Consider the following 5,000-nt stretch of genomic DNA (forward strand, 5'->3'; position numbering starts at 1 on the left):
GTGCAACAACATGTGCTTTAGGATATGGTCTTAGTTTTGAAGCAACTCAGCACGAGGTTGACTATGTTAACGTTGCCAAAGGGTTTTCTAATTTAGAAATATTTGGTGATGTTTCTATTCAAAACATCAACATCAGCAAGGGTTTTGTATATGCTTCTCTATCAGCAAATGTTATTTCAAACTGTCCTAAAAGTTTTTGTAAGTCTTACCTGGAGTTAAAAAGAGATGAACAGTTACACATTACTAGAACTGATGAAAGCAATTGCATTGTCATTCTTAACAAATTAGATTACATTGAAAAAATGGGAACATTATTGGGAGATTGTGAAAAATATACAAAACTTACTAAAAACCCGTTGGAATCTATAAATAGTGAGTTTAATCGTAATGTTAAAAAGATTCTGAAAGGGCATGAACATCTGATAAAACATTTTTCTTCTTTGTCCCCTTCCTTGCCTTACATATATGGATTGATTAAAACCCATAAACCCGGTTATCTAGTTAGACCTATCATCAGTTCCACAGGATCCATCACTTACAATTTATCCAAATGGCTTGTTACTATTTTGAGTCCTTTAGTGGTTACAATATCTTCTTCCCGTGTCACAGATAATGTTGATTTAATTAATTATTTGAATAATCTAGAAATTGGTTATGATTTTAAACTAGTTAGTTTTGATATAACTTCGCTCTTCACTCGTGTTCCCGTATATGACTTATTAGTATATCTTAAAGAAGAATTATTATGAAAACATGAATTGCCACTTCCAGCTAAGACAATGATTTAACTCAGTAAGTTGTGTATTGTAAATTGTAAAAAAAAAAAAAAATTATGATGAATTCTATGTACAAAAATTTGGTATGGCTATGGGAAACCCTCTGTCCCCAGTAATTAGTAACTTGTATATGGAATTCTTTGAGAAGAAACTACTACCTAGGATTCTTCCCCAACAAGTTATGTGGAAAAGATATGTTTATGATATTTTGTGTCTGTGGCCGGTTAAGCGTAACCTAAATTTATTCCTTGAAAAACTAAATGATATGGTCCCTTCAATTAATTTCTCTTTTGAAATAGAAATAGAGAATAAATTACCATTTTTGGATATTTTGATTCATCGTAATGGTAGACAATTTAAGTGTGACGTTTATAGAAAACCAATTAATGTCGCATCATATGTCCACTTTTATTCGGCTCATCATCATAAAACAAAACTTTCTGTGTTTAGTTCCATGTTTCTTAGAGCTTACAGATTATGTAGCTCCGAATTTTTGGATGATGAGCTGAGGAAAGTATATAGCATAGCTTCTGAGTTAAAATATCCAAAACACTTAGTAGACACTTCTCATAAAATGGCTTACAAAACTTTCCATAACACCTCACACGAAAGAAAAATATTTGACAAAAAAAAACTTTTGGTTCTTCCTTACAGTGAGAAATTAGTTGGACTGCCTAATATTCTCAAACAATTCAATATACACTTTGTTTTAAAAAATAATAATACTAAAAAAAATAAGCTAATTAAAAATTCACCTGAAGTAAATGAGGGTTGTGTTTACTCTATTCCATGCCTTAAATGTAACAAATTTTCTATCGGCCAAGCTGGCAAAGACTTACAAACAAGGATAAATCAACACAAGTATGGTGTAAGGAGTGGGCAAAGTTCCAGTGGCTTTTTAGTTCATGTAAGAGACCACAACCATCCTATTTACTGGGATAATTCTAATGAAATAATTTTTTGTAGATCTTTATTAGAAAGAAACATTATTGAATCCAGTCACATTAAGCATACCTTCGATCAAAATATTAATTTAAGTTTAGGTTTATATAAACATGATGATTTGATTATTAAGAAAATTGTAAAAAATGCTCCAAGTATTACCAGGCCGGGTTGATGTTACGTCATATGACCAAATGTCCTTGAAAGCAAACACTACTCAACCTGGTTATGAAGCATCTTGTATGTCCTTCCCATGTTTCCTAGCTTGTCTACTATTTTATGTATGTATATATATATATATATATAAGTATATATATATATTTATATATATATATATATATATATATGTATATATATATATATATATGTATATGTATATATATATATATATATATATGTATATATATATATATATATATGTATATATATATGTGTGTTGTGTAGTCATTGAAGTAAAGGGATTAGATGATATAGCTTTAGGAGGGGATTTCGTCCCTAAGCTGGATAAAATCGTCTGGCGACAGTGATAACAAATTATAAAGTTTTCATTACGACGAAGAGGTTACTGCACCGTCGCGCTTCTTCTGTCATGTTAACCCCTCCCGTCCGAGTAACAATCTTTTCCTCAACTTGACCAACGCAAAGGTAAATATTTTACTCATTTCCGTGCCACTTCCTCGGAAGCGAGTGAAGGTGCCACGGAAATGCCTATCCCAGTCAACCCCTTCCGAACTAAACGACAATCTCCCTTCTCTTTCCTACTGGCGACCACTTGGGTCACACCATCCGTTGTGAGCGGTGGCATTTTCTTGCCGTTAACCTTTTCACCTCCATGGTAGCCCTTTTGATCAAGAAGTTAATGTGTCCCTTGCCACAACACAACCTGCTCCCTTATGTAACTTATTTTATCGCAACAGTTGTCGTTTGGCTTCGATATATTATTGAGAATTATTTTCAGTTGAGATTTTTAAATTACTTCCAAGAGATTCCTCATTTGTGAAGGTCCCATGGCTTGGTTGCCCAAAATACCGTACTAAAATTAGCCCCTGTTCTATTCTTTAATTAGTCCTGACGATACTCAATAATTGTTACGGTTTCTTCATCGTGTTAAAAATGGGCTCATTAATTGACCAGGTAGTCATACGTATATATATATATATATATATATATATATATATATATATATATATATATATATGTATATATATATATATATATATATATATATATATATATATATATATATATATATATATATATATATATATATATATATATACATATATATTTACACTAGTATTTTTTTCAAGTTTATGATTTGGGAAACATTTTGTTATGACGTACATCAGAATTTTAGACATTATCAAGAGGATAAATCTAGAAAAGGCATGAGAACGATGCTAAGCCCAATGGATTGAACCTACCGGGCTGTAGTAGCAAAACTGATTTCGCTAACGTCACCAGACGACTTTATTCATTTCTATTGGACACTCCTGTCCTGTGCACTATTTATGACCGTGTTGCCCTATAGAGATTTTGTTCTAGCTAATCTCTGATCTCTACTTCTAGTTTATCCTCTATGTCGCTTTATTCAGCGGAGAGGGACCTCAGGAAAAAATGCTGGGTCTTTTCAATTCTACTATCCCACTTTTCCATCAACTTTCTTAAATATTTCCTTTACCACACTCCACCTCTTCACATCAATGTTGTCCCTTAGGACAGAAAGCTCTATTGGTTATTGTCAACGAAAGTAGATATGAATATGAAAAGCTACTAACCTTAAGTATAATCTTTCGTAAGTACTGATTCATGCGTAGTTCACTTTGTTTGTTTTTCTTGTATCACGGCTCATTTGACGACAAGTGGCTCTAGTCGAAGGGTCGAGCGTCTGCTACCCGTTTGGCATTCGGATAATTGCGGACTGTCATATAAAATAAACTTGCTAGGGTCAACTGACACCATTTCCAAAACAAAGTTTGCTAACTAAAGGTTCCTTTTTGCCTAATGCCTGTTCGACTCTTTACTTGTACAAAATCCACATTCTCCGTATGAAAATACATACATCATAAAGACCAGAGATCTTACTAAGTTAAAACTGTCTATCGTTAGACAGAATAAAGGTTTTCAAGTAACCCTTGGCTCTTAATGATATAATTAAGTCCAATAAAATTACTTGTCGTTAACAAATTCAGAATCATTGGAGAAACCGGTGATCATTCCCCTTTGCCTTTCTATCTATTCTCTGTGGCATTTTTGTCTATTACTTTTGTTATTAATTCCTTTGATACATTCATACATCTGTGCTTATTTACGACCAACATTTGTATCTCTTTCTATACATACACATAGACATACACACACACACACGCACACACACACACGCACACACACGCACAATATTGGGACGAAGGTAATGAAAGGCGATCTCCCCCCATGAGCGAGATAACAATAACAATAAAAGAAACAGTAGTACACCTATCAAACCTTGACGTCAGGAAATCACATGGCCCGGATGGAGTTGCAAATTGGATTCTAAAAGAATGCAAAGAAGAACTAACGGACGAAATACATAACATAATAAATTACTCACTCAAAGAAGGAAAAATACCAAAAGACTGGAAAAATGCTAACATTGTACCAATATATAAAGGAGGAAACAAGGAAGAACCAATTGAATATAGGCCAGTCTCACCAACAAGCACTATAGCCAAAATTTGTGAGAGAAAAAAAATCAAGAATAGATGGGTAAAACACCTGGAAGACAACAATATAATAAACCCAAGACAATTTGGGTTCAGACAAGGAAGATAATGTACCACAAACATAATATGTTTCTACTCAAGATTAATAGACATAGTGCAAGAAATGAATGGATGGGCTGATTGTGCCTTCCTGGACTTACAAAAAGCTTTTAATAGAGGACCACACACAAAAATTATTAAAGAAAACTGGAACATATTGGAGGGATACAAGGGAACCTACTAAAATGGATGGAGGACTTCCTGATTGGTAGAAAGATGAGAGTAGTTCTCAGAGAAAAATATTCAGACTGGAAAGAGGTGATCAGTAGAGTACCGCAAGGCTCTGTATTGGCTCCAATAATGTTTGCTATTTATGTGAATGACATGGATGATGATGTGAAATGTTACATGAGCTTCTTTGCAGACGACGCCAAATTGTTAAGGAAAGTAAAAATTGAAAAGGATTGCGAATCACTGCAGGTAGACCTGAATAAGGTATGGAACTAGAGTCAGAAATGGGAAGTGGACTTCAATATTAAGC

The sequence above is a fragment of the Oratosquilla oratoria genome, chromosome 14 (genome assembly GCF_046742065.1).
Source record: "Oratosquilla oratoria isolate Oo_2021 chromosome 14, ASM4674206v1, whole genome shotgun sequence".
NCBI classification, from domain to species: Eukaryota; Metazoa; Arthropoda; class Malacostraca; order Stomatopoda; family Squillidae; genus Oratosquilla; species Oratosquilla oratoria.